The sequence below is a fragment of the Rhinolophus hipposideros genome, assembly GCF_964194185.1.
Source record: "Rhinolophus hipposideros genome assembly, chromosome: 19".
Classification (NCBI taxonomy): Eukaryota; Metazoa; Chordata; class Mammalia; order Chiroptera; family Rhinolophidae; genus Rhinolophus; species Rhinolophus hipposideros.
In genome coordinates this window covers 12436270-12454295 of record NC_138065.1, presented here as the reverse complement: position 1 = coordinate 12454295, position 18026 = coordinate 12436270, and the positions used below count along the sequence as shown (strand labels likewise).

Below are 18026 nucleotides of genomic sequence, written 5' to 3'. Positions count from 1 at the left end.
AAATGCGGCGGTCGAACAACAGTTGAAATAATTAAGTAGCCCACACTAGGTGTCCATCTAATCTCTGTTTCAGTTGTGTGGGGGCGTGTGTTTCTGCTCTCTATATTTAGTAAAACAAAGTGTGTGGTTCAGAAATATGAACTGATAATTCATTTAATATAATATTAGGGTTAAAAAATACATAATGTGGTAAATTTTTTCACAACTGATGTTAATAACCAGGCAGACTAATAGTATAAGATCTCTAAACTGCGTATTTTACAGTTTCTAATCCTTCAGGTGAGTAACATCTAATACATTTGAGTCTAGAGTTCTTTCACATGATTACCAAATAGGAATGAATACCTAAGGGATGAAAGTAGGTGTAGATAATTGAGAGTTTTAAAGAAACTATTTTAGTAGAAGGTTGCGAAAAGGAAGGGATTATGATACGGGATTTACACATGGAAGTTGCTGTGCTTGACTGGAAAAGACATTTTCACAAAAAGAGAAATGAAATTGATGAAGTGACGGCTATGAGGAGATAAAGTAGAACATGAAGAAAGAACAGTTTAGGTTAGATGTGGGACGACAGGCACCTTCAGAGAGAATGTGACGAATCTCACCTTTTCATGGCATTTTCACTGCTTCATGAAGTGTGGGTCAGTCTTGTTGGTTTGAGTTGCAAGTACTATACACTTAGAATGAAGAGGGTGGTTTTGTGAAGGAACATATTTTAAATTTTATTTCTGGATGTCTGAGACTAAGGCTATAATATGACTGGTTTATAAAAGATAACTGATATTGTGGTTCTTGGTTTCCTCAGTGCTCTTTTTGTTTTGTGTGGGGTTTGTTTGTGTGGGTTTTTTTTAATAGATTTCTATAGGACAGCTTTTAGACTGGTGTACTGTTGTATTCCACTGCTCTCCATTCTAATCGTATAATTGATTTAGTATGAAATTTTCATGCTTCAGAAATTGTTCAACATATAAAGTATAAGTATCAATTTGCCCTGCAGATGTGTATATCTAAAAATTGATATGAGTGTAACTTTAGTAAATTTAAGTATTTAAGAATATCAGATTAACTTAAGAAAAACCATGGGCAAGTGAGTTTGGAAGGTGAATCTTATCTCTCAGACCCATCTTTGTTTGTTTAGATTTTCAGATATTGTTATTTTGATGGTGTTTCTTTTAAACATCCCTATAAGTCTGGAACTTAAGTAACTCTAAATTAGTAAACTATTTTACTGTTTTTCTAAAAAGTTCCTGTGGCTTTTGAATATTGAATAGCATACTTCAGACAAACTTGATTGTAAAACATCCCTTTGAATTATAAATGTTTAATAATTTCTCACTCATACTCAAATGTCATAACTTTTACATGGGAATATGACAGCATTATAATTTAAGAACCGACCAAAATCAGCAGTTGAATCCATGGGTTGGAGGATTTCAGATGCTGTAGTTACTCTACTCTTATTATGCTTTAGACTCGGAATGCTGTCATAGATAGACCAAGCTTGAGTTTGTGTCACCACTCGGTGCCATCTGCTTGCTGTGGATGTGAGCGATAGGCCTTAGATACTGGAAATAAAGAATCATCACTTTGTGGTGGTGCTCGCTGGCTCTGCTTCGGTTCACGTGTACTGAGCTGAGCTTGCTGTCTACAGGGAATTGTCACAGTTTTCATCTTTTGCAACCATAACACTTCCGCAACCATGTGTTTAATGTCTTCTGTGCTTTGACATGCTGAAGATGGACATGTCAGATTTTTTAGTGCAAAGAAAATGCCTTCAATCAGGAAAATTTTCAAATGATTTTTTAAAAACAAATACTTGTAAAAGAGAATTCTTCAAATGAAGGACCCACCATCCCCTCTCCACTTCGTGGTTAATTATTACAGTATAACAAATTTTTTTTTTAGTCCAAAGTGTTTTGTAGAAAATCAGTTATAAAATTGCATTTGTCAGCATATTTTTAAAAAGTGCTCTGTTGTTAAGGGAGAAAAGGCAGATTACCAATGTTTTCATAGTATGGTTTCAGTTTTTATTTTTACAAAATGTCTATTCACCCAGGCTAAAAGGAAACACCAAAAGAGTTCTCTTCAAATGGGATTACAGGTGATATTTTTTGGATCTTCCAAACTCTATACATTCTTCATATATTTTATAATTAGAAAATGGAAGTTTCTAAAATGAATTCATTATAGAGTATGAAATTTAAAACTTTTAAAGATGAAGATTCTTAGGGGATAAAATAAGTTAAAGGCTTTACAAAGGAATTAATAAACAGACTGCATTCCTGAGATGGAATTATATGTAATGATAAAATCTGTACTTTGAAACAAAAACAAGCAAAATTCGGTTGCCATTTTCTGGGTGCAGGGAATGAGAGAAAATGGGAAAAGTATTGTACCATTGATATATGAAGACTTAAAAGACTTTTGTTTGATTCTTCTAACTCAGATTTGCCTCAGTTACATTCGTTTATATACTGTTTTATGGATAATTGTTTAATTACAGGATTTAAACATTTCTATAAATGGTATGCCAAATCTCACTTTGAACATTTAGCCATTGAATAATGTATTTGTGATCAGCAGGAAAGACTCGGTGAAAATTTGAGTGTAGTGCCTACCAGCTGTTACTTCATCTCTTTATTTCTCAGTTTTTTCATCTGTAAAGTGGAAAAAGAACATTACCTATTTCTTAGACGTGTTTGCAGATTAAGTAAGTATGCCTGGCATACAAAAAGCACGTAAATATTATTGTTGGCATTACTACTACTATCACCAAAAGTTGGCATTGATGTCTATAAGAAATTGGAGTAGAAGATGGCTAGGGACTGGAGCGATACCCCACGCTTTATATCCACTATTTTGACTAATCCTGTGTATTCTTTTTTAGTTAAGTGGGACTATTAGCTATGCACTTAGGTAGTACCATTACTTATGTATACAGTAAATCCTGGCATTCATGGTTTAATGTTTTAAACTCAGTGCATTTAACATGGGAGGTTTGTAATTTGGTGTAGGCAAAATTTTGCATATTGCAAGGCTGACGTGCCACTAAGTATGTTCACTGGAGAATTGAGTGTAGCTGATAGCAACGCGGTTATTATTACCTAGCGGTGACTTTTGTTCCCTACTTGTCTAATTTCCATCATAGGATTAAAAACTGAATAACGGTGCCCTGACAAAGCCAGTGGTAAATGCTGGGTTTTGCAGATTTAACTGAAGTGTATTCTAGTGGCAAAATTTAAGAACGTTGCTTATTTCTTTTATATTTTTTGCAGTGCCTTGTGCCTTGTGCAGATAATGACTAATAGGGTATGTGTGATTGTTTGTCAAGAAATTTGAATCCTCAGATTCCTTAAAGGAAAGGGAGGGGTTTAGCAGGTATTCCTAGATTTCCGGTCCTGTAGGTTAGTTTTATTTTTACCACTCTAGTATATAATTTTAAAAATTTCTTAGACTAAATTAAAACCTATCAGTCTGGACTTCATGTTTCCATGGAGTGGTATGATGATGTAAGTGTGCCTCATTTAATAAAAGGCACTAGCCTCATCCATCCATAAAAATACTGATTTTATTAGGTCTGAGGGGGGGGGCCACAGAATCTGCATTTTACTCCTCCAGGTGACCCTCAGGTGACTGTGATGCAATAGTTTATGTTTCATAATGAAAATTAATGGCATGTCTTAACTTTTTATTGTATGTTCTTCTGTAATTAGTTCAATGTATATATTCAAACCAAGTAATACCAACTTAATTGTAGAAAAAATCAGAAAGTACCAATGAGGCAGTGTTTCTCAAGCTTTTTATCATCACTTGTTCACCCACCTCAGCCTGTTTAGATATTTTTTCCTAATTGCCCGCCTCCTGAAATTTTGATACCACAGATACAATGTATATTTGTTTATGTATATTAATCGGTGCTTTATATACTAAACGAGTTAAGTTGGGGGTTTTTTTTGACTCCTCAAGAGCTAATTTTTACCCCCTTGGGGGCAGTATTATCCCTGTTGAGTATGCGTGCAATAAGCTAAAAGAAAAACCACCTTCCAGCCTGTTAACATTTTGGTATGTATCTTTCCCAGTGGCTTTCAATGCATATTTTTTTCCCATAAAAAAATGAGATCAGATGTATGATGCTTTATGCTCCCTCTTTAAAGTATATTGTGAATTTTTCATGAAAATATATTTTAATAGTGTCATAGCTAGTGGGTAAATAATGTAGAGTATTCCATTGTGTGTATTTGTCGTCATTTCTTTAAATGACTCCCTATGGTTTTCAATGTTTTATTATAAAACCTCTGCTCTGGATATCATTGAATATCAATTTTTCCATGCGTCTTATTTTCTTAGGATAAATTCCAAGAAGTAGAATTATTTTAGTCTGTACATTAATATTTATGATTATGTATAACTCAGAAAGTGGCAATCCCTTTCCACAAGGACAACCAACCTTAATGTGGATATTTGTCCAGTTTTTTCCTGTGTATATTCTAACAAATAGTTTTATATAGCTGTACCCATCTATCTTTTTAAAAGACTAGATTGAACTTGAACTGTGGCAAATTACTTTGTTGTCTAAGGTATTTTGATCACCATGTCACTATATATAATTCCTACCTCAAATTCTTTTTAGCAATATTCTGCTGTGTTGATGTACAGTAATTTATCCATTCTTCTATTTGGAGGCCTTTTTGTTTCCTAGCTTTTTGTTTCTGTCACAGGCCTTTCTTTGCTTGTGTTTTTCTGTAATATGAATTCCCATTTATGGTGGAATTGCTGGGTTATTTAAGAATTGGAAGCACTTTGTATGCTTTAGTCTTTTTTTAGGCTTCCTCTTCTTTTTCATTCCTTTATTTGCCTACTCTGAGGTTGGTAGTACTAGATTTTAATTACTGTAACTTTATAGTGTTGTACTTTTATATCTAGAAATATAAAATGTTTCATTAAGAAGGCAGATGCGCTTGTATCTTTTTCAGATCACAAGTTGCAGTTTTAAGTTTGGCTGTTTGTTTGTTTTTTTAAAGACATGTATACGTATTTTAACTGGGCTGGAATAATACAGATTTTTGAGGATTGACATTTTTCAGCTTGAGACCTTTTAGCTCCTGGCAGTAATTCAGAACTCTAAAAGCACCTCTAAAGTTGGAAAGTGAACAAACAAGCTGTTGAGCTGTGAGCTTTCTGGGACTATCTGGAACCACAACATTTCTGTCTAATATGCCTTTTAATCTTTGGTTTATTGATTGAAGGATCTTGGACATATACTCTCTGCTGTCTAACTTTTATTTCTTCTGGTGATGTTCTTATTTTAGATATCCTATGCTATTTCTGATAGAGTTCCTTTGTATATCGTCTCTAGAGTTATTCATAACATTTTTTTGAGGTTTAGAGTCTCAAAAAGTTGAAAATATATCAGAATGCATACGTATATGATAACACTTTGTGGTGAATTAGCACTTGACTTTCACACTCTTAATCTAGTATTTTTGCTGGACTCAAGCAGTTTTCTCTATGGGCATCTATTAAACATTGCAAAACAATCATGCTTTGGATTTCAAAGTAGAAATTTTTTTTTAGGTTTTTTTTAAGAAGCACTCATATTTTTCAGGGGCAGTTTCTCCTTTAAATTTAATTACACGCACCATGACTAAAATCTTTAAATGTTGATTCTGACCCTACTAACTATGATTCTATGAGCTAATCTTGTTCTTTCAGATACACTCTTAAGTGAGACTTTCAAATGCTCTTAGTGTTCTGGAAGAGTGAGTTTACCTTTGTAAAGAAAAATCTCTTCTGAGAGTGCTATGCTCCCCACTAGGATGAAGACTAATTATAATGAATATAATAAATGATATTTGGGGTGGCCAGTGGCTCAGTTGGTTAGAGCGCGAGCTCTGAACAACAGGGTTGCTGGTTCGATTCCCACGTGGGCCAGTGAGCTGCGCCCTCCACAACTAGATTGAAGAACAACTTGGAGCTGATGGGCCCTGGAGAACCACACTGTTCCCCAATATTCCCCAATAAAAATTTTAAAACATGATACCAGTACCTAGGCAATTCAGACAGGACTGTTTTCTAAGAGTAGCTTCTCTTTCACTTGAGTTGTCACCACAGCTCCAGAGGTTCACCTTGCTTTGGGGCGTGGCTCTTCATCTGAGGAGTGAAAAAGCTTTGCAGCAATAATCTTTTTTTTGCTTGCTATTTTTTTAAAAATTAACATCTCCAAGTGATTTTGTCTGTTGAGGCTTACCACTTCACCAGGTTGGAGATTTATTCTTTGGTACAGAATTTAACTTAACCATTGTGAATATACATGAAGCTGGATCCTCAGAATGACAGCAGCAAACGTGGCAACACACGCTTGAGCAGTAACTCCTTATGACTTCAGACGTTGGGCCACGCCTGTGTGATTGCTTGGGCACTGCTTTACCATCCCTATTGCCTGCTTCTTTGTTTTCTGAAGCTGTATCAAAAACTTCAACTTCGTTTAAATGAATGGTCCATAGAAGGAGGATATTTGGTTTTAACAAAATGTCGTATGAAATTATTAATGATTAGAAAAAATAAAATGTATAATAGACATTTGTGTTTGCAAAACTTCAGAATGTTTCCATTTTATTATTTCTCATTATTTAAAATATTTTCCCATCACAGTAAGCGTTGTGATAGATTACTACCAGTAAGACTTTAATTAGTAATAGCCATCTGGTGGAAAAGATTCTTTAATAGGTTTGTTAGAATATACATCTCCACTGCACGTAGAAGTTGGGGAGATTATATGTTTTGTGCTCTCATAAAAAGTAAACTGCTTTTCAGGAAAGCATAAAGCAATTTTTATTAGCTCTGCATATAATTATTTTATCCTGTTCAAAGTATAATTAAAGTAATCCTTGGACATTTTTCAGTCACACTTTATTTTTATAAATTCATTGTTTTTAACTAAACAAGCAATACATTATGAAAAAGAAATGCCGATCAAGTAAAAATTACAGATAAGGCAAAAATTATAGTTATCCGTTTGCCATGTATGCTTACAGCGATTTCCTATCTAAATACACTCGTACATACTACATATATAGAAATACTTAGTTTGTTTTCATACCTGCTTTTAAAAAAAAATTCCAGATATAGAGGTGAGACAAAGACTAGAAATGTTCTTTACTAGCATGCTGGTGTAGTAAATAAAAATTCTGTTCTTCAAAGACAAGGTTTGTCAACTTCCCCCATCTCTACCCTTGCTCCTCCCCTCACCTGTATTCTTGTAATTACCATTCTTCTCCTTGGAAGGAGAGAAGTATAGTGTGGTGGGTTTTAACCCTGACTTGGCTGAACATTAGAATTAACTGAGGAGTTTGGAGAAGTATCCCCATCTTGGCTGCACAGTCCAGATACTTTTATTTAATTGGTCATGATGAAGCAAGACACGTGGCAGGAGAACATGCTATCTTAGCTGGCATATGGAACCTTCCTGAGCTTCTGAGTTCAGGTATGATTGTGGAAAGACAATGATTGAGTCCAGCGGGGTGTCTTCCTCAGTTTCCAGCCTTTAAGAAGGAAGATAGGCGTTGCTTTTGTAATCCCTCAAGTTCTCTAAGGAGTACACTGCCACAAACTTCTTCATCTATTCCAGTGTTCGTTCATCTATAGTTTATAATACCTTAATTCTAAGGAAAATCAACACCATTAATGCACTGCAGATTAAATAGACAAAATGAGTGATAAAGCAGCATGGTGTTGTGGTTAACCACACAGATGCTAGAGCCAGACTCCAGGTGGTAATCCTGATTCTATAATTTTCGTCCATTGAGTTTGGTCAAGTTTGTCTTAGCCTCTCTGCCACATATGTATATAAGATGGGGATAATAGTTTCCACCTCATAGGAATGTTGTGAGGATTAAAAATATTAATATATGTAAAGTGCTAAAACAGTATTTTGTACATGGTAAGTACTCAATAAATAATAGTTACAGTTAATTCCTTTTCTTGTATCTTCTTTTTTAACATTTCCTACTCTCTTTCTTCTTGAAGATAAATTAATACTATCTCTGATGAATTATAGCAGGGGTCAGCAAATATTTTTCTGTTAAGCGCCAAATAATAAAAATTTTAGGTTTTTAAGGCCATACAGTCTCTGTTGCAATATACAGTTCTACTGTTGTAAGATTGATTACTACTAATGAGATTGAATCAGTAATCAACAAACTCCCAACAAACAAAAATCCTGGACTGGATAACTTCACAGGTGAATTTAACCAAATTTTCAAAAACAATACCTATCCTTCTCATACTATTTCAAAAGGAGAGAAGGCTCCCTGCTCATTTTAAAAGGCCACCATTATCCTGGATTCTAAAACCAGAAAAAGACATTACAAAAAAAGAAAATTATAGGCCAGTATCCCTGATGAACATGGATGCAAAAGTCCTTAAAATATCAGCAAACCTAATTCAGCAATACATTAAAAACATCGCGTACCATGATCAAGTGAGGTTTATTCCTAAGATGCCAGTTGGCTCAATATCTGCAAGTCAGTCAATCACCACATAAATAAAATGAAGGATAAAAATCATAGGATTGTATCAATAGATGTAGAAAAAGCATTTGACAAAACCCAACATCCATTTACGATAAAAGCTCTCAGCAAAGTGGGCATAGAGGGAACATACCTCAACACAATAAAGGCCATACATGACAAACCCACAGCCAACATCACACTCAAAAGGGAAATGCTAAAAGTATTTTTCTTCAGATCAGGAACAAGACAAGGATGCCCACTTTCACCACGTTTATTCGACATAGTACTGGCAGTCCTAGCCACAGCAGTCAGACAAGAAAAGGAAATAAAAGACATCCAGTTTAGAAAGGAAGAAGTAAAACTGTCATTATTTGCAGATGACATGGTATTATATATACTGAACCCTAAATATTCCATCAAAAACTTAGAAATAATAAATGAATTCAGTGAAGTAGTAGGATACAAAATTAATATTCAGAAATTGGTTGCATTCTTATACAGTAATGACAAACTATCAGAAAAAGAAATTAGGGAAAATCCAATTTGCAATTGTGTCAAAAATAATGAAATATCTAGGAATAAATTTAACCAGGAGGCAAAAGACCTCTACTCAGAAAACTGAAGACAACAGAAAACAATTTTCAGAAAACTGAAAATTGAAGAAAAAAATTGAAGATACAAATAAATGAAAGGATATGCCATCCTCACAGATAGGAAGAATTAACGTTAATACATTTATACTAACCAAAGCAATCTATAGATACATTGCAGTCTCTACCTATCAAAATACCAATGGTATTTTTCACAGAACTAGAACAAATAATCCTAAAATTTATGTGGAACCACAAAAGACCCCAAATAGTCACAGCAGTCTTCAGAAAGACGAACAAAGTTGGAAGTATCACACTACTTGATATCAAACTATAATATAAGGCTATAGTAATCAGAACAGCATGGTACTTGCATAGAAACAGATACATAGATCAGTAGAACAGAATAGAGACCCCAGAGGTAAACTCATGCCTATATAGTCAATCTACAACAAAGGCCAGAACATACAATGAGGTAAAGAAAGTCTATTCAGTAAATGGTGTTGGGAAAACTGGACAGATACATGCAAAAAATGAAACTGACCACTTTCTTATACCATATACAAGAGTAAACTCAAAATGGATTAAAAAATTAAATGTAAGAACCAAAACCATGAAACTCTTAGGAGAAAACATAGACAGTAAACTCTCTGCCATTGGTCTTAGTAATATTTTTTCCGATCTGTCTCTTCTGACAAAGGAAACAAAAGCCAAAGTAAACAATGGGGCTATATCAACCTAAAAAGTTTTTTCACACAAAGGAAACCATCAACAAAATGAAAAGACAATTTACTGAATGGGAGAAGATATTTGCCAATGATACATACAAGAAGCAGTTAATATCCAAAATTTATAAGGAACTCATACAACTTAACACCAAGAAAACAAACCATTAAAAAAACAAAAATGGGCAGAGGAGCTGAATAGACATTTCTCCAAAGAGGACATACAGATGGCCAACAGACATGAAAAGATGGTGAACATCACTAATCATCAGCAAAATGCAAATTAAAACACAGTGAGATACCACCTCACACCTGTCAGAATGGCTGTCATCGATAAACAAGCGTTGGCGGGGATGTAGAGAAGAGGGAACTCTCGTGCACTGTTGGTGGGATTGCAAATTGGTGCAGCCACTATGGAAAACAGTATGGAAGTTCCCCCCAAAATTAAACATAGAACTACATTATGACCCAGCGATTCCATTTCTGGGTGTTAACCTGAAGAAATCCAAAACATTAATTTGAAAAGATATGTGTACCCATATGTCCATTGCTGCATTATTTACAATAGCCAAGATATGGAGGCAGCCTAAGTGTCCATCGATAGACAATTGGATAAACAAGAGGTGGTACAGATATACAATGGAACACAGTGGTACTCCGGTTTTCAAATGTCTCCGTTGACGAACTCCGTTGACGAACATCGTAAATTTTATGGATCTATGGTATTATTAGATAGTAAAATTCACGCTAAATTTGCAGTTTTAGGGGTCGATTTTAAAGGTGTGGAACGGATTAATCCATTTTGCATTACTTTCTATGGGGAAACTGTGCCTTGGTTTTCGAACGTTTCAGAGCTTAAATGGTCTTCCAGAAGGGATTATGTTCGAAAACCGAGGTACCACTGTATTACTAGCCATAAAAACAAAAGAATGAAATCATACCAATTTGCAACAACATGGATAGTCCTAGAGGGTGTTATGCTAAGTGAAATAAGTGAGAGAAAGACAAATACCATATGATTTCACTTATATGTGGAATCTAAAGAACAAATTAAATGAACAAAAACCAAACAAACTCACAGATACAGAGAACAAACATGGTTGCCAGTTGGGAGGGTGGTTGGGGGGCTGGATGAAAAAGGTGACAGGATTAAGAGGAAATTGGTAGTTACAAAACAGTCATGGGGATGCAGTCCGATATTGTAGTAACTGCGCATGGTGTCAGATGGGTACCAGACCTTTTGGGTCACTTCATAAGTTACTTAAATGTCTAACCACTATGCTGTATACCTGAAACCAATAGAAAACAATATTGTCAACTCCAATTGAAAAATAAAAAAATAAATCCTGCTGTCATAGGACAAAAGGACATATATAAACAAATGAGCATGGCTGTGTCCACTTTATTTATGGACACTGAAATTTAAATTTCACATTAAGTACTATTTTTCTTTTGATCAAGTCATTTAAGAATGTAAAAACCATTCTTAGTTTACAGGCCACACAGAAATAGACAGTGACCCAGATTGGGTCTGTGGATCATAGTTTGCTGATCCCTGAACTAGTGGAAAGGAACCTGCGCAACAATTTTAGACACCCTTTCCTGAGCATGCCTTCATTCTTTAATTTCACTGTATTTTGGAGGAATCTAGAAAATTAGCTTTATTGCCATTAACGTTCAGAATTTAAAATTCTACTTACAGCTTTGATCTTAAACTATTACCACATGTTGTGAAACTGAACTCTTTGGAGACTCCTCCTTAAACAGTGGCATATAGTATAGTTGCACTTAGGGTTGTTTGGTTGCAAGCAACAGAAGCAGACTTTGTCTTGTTCTCAGCACCAGTATAATAGGTGTTTGTATTAGTCTGGTTTCTCCAGAGAAACAGGCCAGTGGGACACACACGTGCACACACACATACAATACATATACATTTTGTGTGTGTGTGTGTGTGTGTGTGTGTGTAGAATGATTTATTTCAAGGAACTGGCATATGCGATTGTGGAGGCTGGCAAGGCCGACTGGGAGCTCTACTGGCCTTGTGACAGAAGTTTTTCAGTGAATTCTGTTTTGCCTTTAAGGTCTTTCAGCTGATTGGGTGAGGCCTCCCATTACTGATAATCTCCTTAAAGTCAACTGATTGTAGATGTTAACCACATTTTACATAATACCTTCACAGCAAACCCCAGATTAGTCTTTGTTTGACTAACTGGGTACTAGCCAAGTTGATATACAACTAACCATCACATAGTTCAATAAATATTTTTCCAATAAAAGGATGAACAAATGCCTAAAATGGTGTTTATTTGAAGGATGGCGTCTAACAGAACTTAAGTAAGAAACGAACATGCAGGCTTCAGGAAGCCTGAGAAGAACCAGTTTGCAGAGAGGTCCGGACCTGGGCAGCAGGAGCGAACAGTGTCTTTAGTGTCCCACAGTCAGAAGAATAGGTGCCAACCTTTTCCGTGTGCGCACCATTCTGCTCAGGAGTCCGCTTCTCGGGAAATTCCTCCTGGTTGGCCTGGCTTCAGATTGGGTGAGATGTCTCCCTGCGAGTGGAGGGTGGGGCATCTTGATTGACATTTCCAGCAGTACTGTAGTGAGACAAGGGTTATTTCCCAACAGTCTGGATGCTGTTACCAAAAGAAGGAAGGGATACTAGACATGCAGAAGTAACAGATGTCCACTTTACCAACTCTGTTTTTTTTTAAATTGGGGGATATTGGGGATCAGTGTGTTTTTCCAGGACCCATCAGCAACGTGTCACGTCGTCGTTTTTCAGTCTTCTAGTAGTGGGGGGCGCAGCTCAGCTCCAAGTCAAGTTGTTTTCAGTCTAGTTGTGGAGGACACAGCTCACCGGCCCATATGGGACTCCAACCGATGATGTTGGTGTTATGAGCACCGCACTCTAACCACTTAACCAACTGGCCGCCCCACTTTACCACCTCATGATATCTACCCACATAGAGGGATATCTGTTGAGGCGTATGGAGACCAGCGCCAGATCATGGAAAACTGGTCTGGGCAGAAACAGGCTGATTTGGGGGGAAACAGAAATACATGGAATAGAGGGGCTGGGCAAAGAATAATTCCAACAAAGATGGTAATAATGATAAAGACCAAACACTTAGAGATTTTACCCTGCTAGGTACATTTATAAGTGTGCTTTAAAGGTACTAACTCAGTTACTCAAAATAACCCTATGAAGTAGGCACTATTATCTCCATGATGAAACTGAAGCACAGAGAGGTTCGGACATTGGCTAGGATTACAGAGCAAGTAAAGTGACAGCTGGACTTGAAATCCAGGAAGTTAGTGGGTTCCAAAGTCCATGCTTAGTTACTACACTGATGATCAGCCTTGGAGGAGTCCAGGCTTAGGAAGGAAGGAGAGATGATAGGCGGGGAGATGACGAAGGGATGAAGTGTCTGAAGTTTGAGCGAGGTGGAAAAAAGGAAATTAATTTAGACAGTTATCAGTAATTCTTAATGATCAGGAGCTTTTTCATGAGTCATATTTGAACTGCACAATTCTCTTTGCTCCATTTTTGTGTGCTGATAGTAAGATATTCTTATAAAAGTAAACCTATTTCCTTTGGTATGTGTGCTTCACCACACTAGTTTTGACAGAATTCCTAGTAAATTACCAGATTTTTTCTACTCTTTCTCTTCTTTCCAAAACATTGATTTGGCAGGCTTTTTCATTTTAGTGTGTTTGTATCCACTAGTATACTTCTGCCCGTTTTGGGGGGTGGGGGGAGAGGCAGCCCTGCCAGTTACAGCTAGAGATGCTTTGTTCTAATTTTTAGTATAGCATGTGTCTGTAAGTTCTCCACGAGATTTCCTTTTCCTTTTTTTTTTTTTTTTTTTTTAACTTGGTGCCCAGTTAGCAGACTAAGGGAATAAAGATGAATGCATCCCTCAGAGTGGCGCACTTCAGTGCTTGGCTTTTTCCAACAATTTTTGTTGTAATTGATAACTTAAACCAACATTTTTGAGTAAATGGATTATAGTACTTTTTTCCTTGTTAAAATAAAACCAGGTAATTGGTTTTATTTTTCTTTCTCAGTGCCTCGTATCCTTAATAGATAGACATAATATTTGTGATATTAGGGACTATTACATATATTTTTCTGTGTTAATCTAGATATCAAGGTAAGTTTGATGTTTGCTGTGCTCAGTATGCCTTTCATGTTCATTTGGGCTAATATTTCAATTATTTGCTTCTAGCCAGTGAAAGATATCGTTAGAAACAGTCCTCTAGATCTAATACATGTTAAGCTTCTAGCTTCTGGAAAATTTAATCATAGATATTTAATTACACTATTTCCCTTTTAACCTAGACCCTCAAGGCTTTAGTAATACCTAAGTTGTCTCCCGTATTCAGGTGGTTTTTTATTTGAATAGAAATGCTTTTTCCCAGTTAAAAAGCTTAGTCCAAATCTAGGTCTCAAAGTAAGTAAGCTCTTTATATGCTTGTAGTGAATTTTAATAGTTATTTCTTACTGACTGGTATCTCAACTAATGTGAAGTTATTTAAATTGGTGAATTGTCATACTATAACAACAAAAGGTTGTAGTTCAGTTTTGAAGAACCTTGAGAACTATATAAATCCAAAAATATTATTAGACTTAAGCACAGTATTAAGAGTTGATAATTTCATCATTTGTTTGTATTTAGCATTTTTCAAATTTCACAATTTGTATATACTGTTGTTCTGATACTTTTCATACATGCCAAAGGATTAAGGTAAGTCTAGATACTGAGAAATTTCTCCTTATTAATGTGAATGTATGAATGTTGTAGGTAATATTATCAAGTCTTTTAGTCTGTACTATATTGAGAATTCTCTTCAGTGAAAATAGCTGGTGTACTTTGTGTCTAGAACTAATTCTATATAGAAATCCCTCAATAATTATATTTTCAGGTGTATCATAACAAAGTCACTGCTCAGCTGTGATATAATTTCTATTTGTGGTGGTGTTTCTATGTGGTTACTTGGAAATTTTACATATTGTGAGACTTTCTTTTTTGACAATTTTAAAGATTTTAAAGATTGTTCCCACAGCCTCACATTTTATTTTTGTAATTTTAATTATTTTGTTAAATGGTATTTCTTTGGCAGCTCTTTTAATATCCTTAATGTTTGTGACCCTTGGTCACTGCCGTTCAACATTCTGATGTCAACTGCAGGATTTGGGGATTATTTTCCTCCTCTTCTGTGTTCTTTAGATAAAGATACAATTCATTCAGGTATAACTTTAAAAAAAATAAAAAGAATTACATACTAGTGTCAGGCAGATATTTTCCAGGGTTAATATTATTTCTAGTCAAAATTTTCCCAGCAGAAATGTTGTACTCAAAGTAGTTTTCATAGTTAAAAGTATCTTAAAGCCTTGATCAGAATTGCATTTTTTTTAATTTATTGGGGTGACAATTGTTAGTGAAATTACATAGATTTCAGGTGTACAATTCTGTATTACATCATCTATAAATCCCATTGTGTGTTCACCACCCAGAGTCAGTTCTCCTTCCATCACCATATATTTGAAGAATTGCATTTTCAAAGAGACGTGTAGGATACTGGTTTCTGCAAATACATAGCCTCATTTTGTACTGGACCTTGCATTAATCTATACATAAATAAAAATGGGAGTAAGGAAGGTAGAGGTGGGATTAGTTGGTTAACCTGGATGATTACAAACATTTCCTGGTGATCATTTCTGCCAACAAACAGTATTTCAAGTATTTAATAATGTACACCTACTCTGTGGCAAGTGCGCCAACACATTTTCAACCCCATGACTAGCACTTCAAGTCACTGGAATGGGCTTTCTTAAGAGATTGCAGCCTCTGTGAGCAAAGAAACCTACTGAAACAAGGCTTAATTTTGAACTTTGAAAATGAGATAGAAGCCAATATTAGAAGGTAGGCTATGTTACCTCAGCCTTTCATCCATCACCCTATTTTGTTGTGTGGTCTTCTGGGTATTAACTACTTTTTTTAGTTTCATAGTAGTTAGATATGGAAAGAAAATGAGATGAAGCACACATCTGGAAATTTTGTGTTTTTCTTGGATTTTGCTTTTGTTTTGCTTTTACTATAGAAAATGAAATCTGATAAATGCAATTTAGGGAGATAGCTGTTTAGGTTAAGAATGTAGACCCTGGGGACATGTTGCCTGAGTTCTGATCCCAGCTATACAAATGACTACCTGTGACCTTTGGTACGTATTTTTCTTAGCCTCCCTTTCCTTAGCTATAATATGAATGATAATGAAAATGGTATGGCCCATATAAAGTACGTAGCACGAAATATTAGATATTATCATCACTTTATTTTCTTTTCTGTTGATCAGAATTTTACTAGTGATTCTGACTTGAATTTTGAGTGTTTGGTTCCAATTGAATTTTTAGCAGGCAGTTTAGTATTTAAAGGAATATTTAGTACGTTATTCCTTTTAGCTAAAATAAGCTAAAGATGCAAAAGAATGAATGTTGTGTTAGATTCCTAAGACCTGGGGAACCGGTCTGAATGCTTTTATACACTTGGTGAACCTTTATGCCATTCAGAACGTGAGACTGGTTTGTTCTGATTTCCATTGCTCTGTTAAAAAGCCTTTAAAAAGAATCACCATAGTGTTCATTGATGTCATTAGGGAAAAATACTTGTTAGAACTGTGAAGACCCCAGAGAACTCTTATTTATGTTAATAGTGAAAACTTACTTTTGGTTTCGAATTCTTCTAAGAATATATGAGTGATGTCTGTAGAGTGCTTTTTACAAACTTTTATAAACTTTGTCTCATTTGATGTTTACAATTTTGTAAAAAAGGAAGGGCAGATGGAATAACTCCTACTTTTAAAGAGGAGAAATCTGGGCTTCTGAGAAGTTCAGGAACTTTCCCAGAGATAAATAACTAGTTGTGTCTGCTATCTCTTATATTAGTTTTCATTCTGCTATTATCAACGCACTTCTATGTAGATTCAATTCCTTCTATATGAAGAACCTATAATTTCTATAATATATAAAACTCAAATTGTTGAAATTACTGGATCTTCGCATTTGCCAGAAGTATGTGCCTTCTGTTTTGGTTTGATTTGGTGGGCTGGGCTGTATATCAAATTGGAACATATACTAAGTTCTGCCACAGTATATTACTATAATTTTAATCTTATTTGTAACTTTAGGACTTAGAGATATGATAATTGATTAAATACAATTTTGATTCAAAGGATATTATAAAAAAAATTTTCTCTGATTCTTACAATATTCCTGCTCAGGCTGCCCACTTCCAAAAGAAAAATCACTTCACTTTTAGTTATCTAAAAAACTAGTATGTTTATTTATATTGTAAATACTCATGGGGAGATACATAACATTCTTTTAATTTGGGGATATTCTTTGTGCAAGAAGTTCAGTTCAACTATTTTTAGAACTTCTGCTCTTGCATTCATGGGCTCTGTGCAGATTACTGTGAAAGAATACAAAATAGTCCTTACCTTGCTTTCACCAAAATTGACATTGTTCGAGAAGGCATTGCTAATTATGAAACAATAAGAACAGAGGTTGCCAAACTACAGTCGAAGGCCTGTTTTTGTATGGCCCTCAAGCTAAGAATGGCTTTTGTTTTGTTAAAAAACAAAAACAAAAAACAGAATTTGTAATATAGATGATATGAGGCCCAAAAGCATAAAATATTTACTATCTGGCCCTTCTCAGCAAAAGTTTGCTGACAATGAATTAGAAGAATATATATAATATAAAATAAAATGTAACAACAGACATTAGGGGGAATACAAATCAAAACCACAACAAGATACCTTTTTGCTCCCACTAGGAAAGCTATAATCAAAAAATGGATAATAACAAGCGGTGTGACAAGGGTGTAGAGAGACTGGAACATACATCGCTGGTGGAATGTTCAATGGTGGGGTGGTTGTAGAAACAGGCAGCTCCTCAAAAAGTTAAAGTTACCATATGACTATAGTGCCACACTACATAAATGCTCAAGAGAATTTGAAACATGTTTACATTAAAATTTGTATGCTCTGTTCATAATATTATTAGTCATAATATGTAAAAAAGGGAAACAACTCATGTCCATCAACTGATGAATGGATAAACAAAATGTGGTACAGCCATAAAATGGAATATTATTCAGACATAATAAAAAGAAATGAGACACTGATACATGCTACAA

General features: G+C 35.1%; 1 protein-coding gene across 11 annotated transcripts in view; it reads left to right on the top strand.

Moving 5' to 3' along the window:
• RAP1A (RAP1A, member of RAS oncogene family) overlaps positions 1-18026 on the top strand; it is a 72245-nt gene that overhangs the window by 14415 nt on the left and 39804 nt on the right. The window lies entirely within an intron of this gene.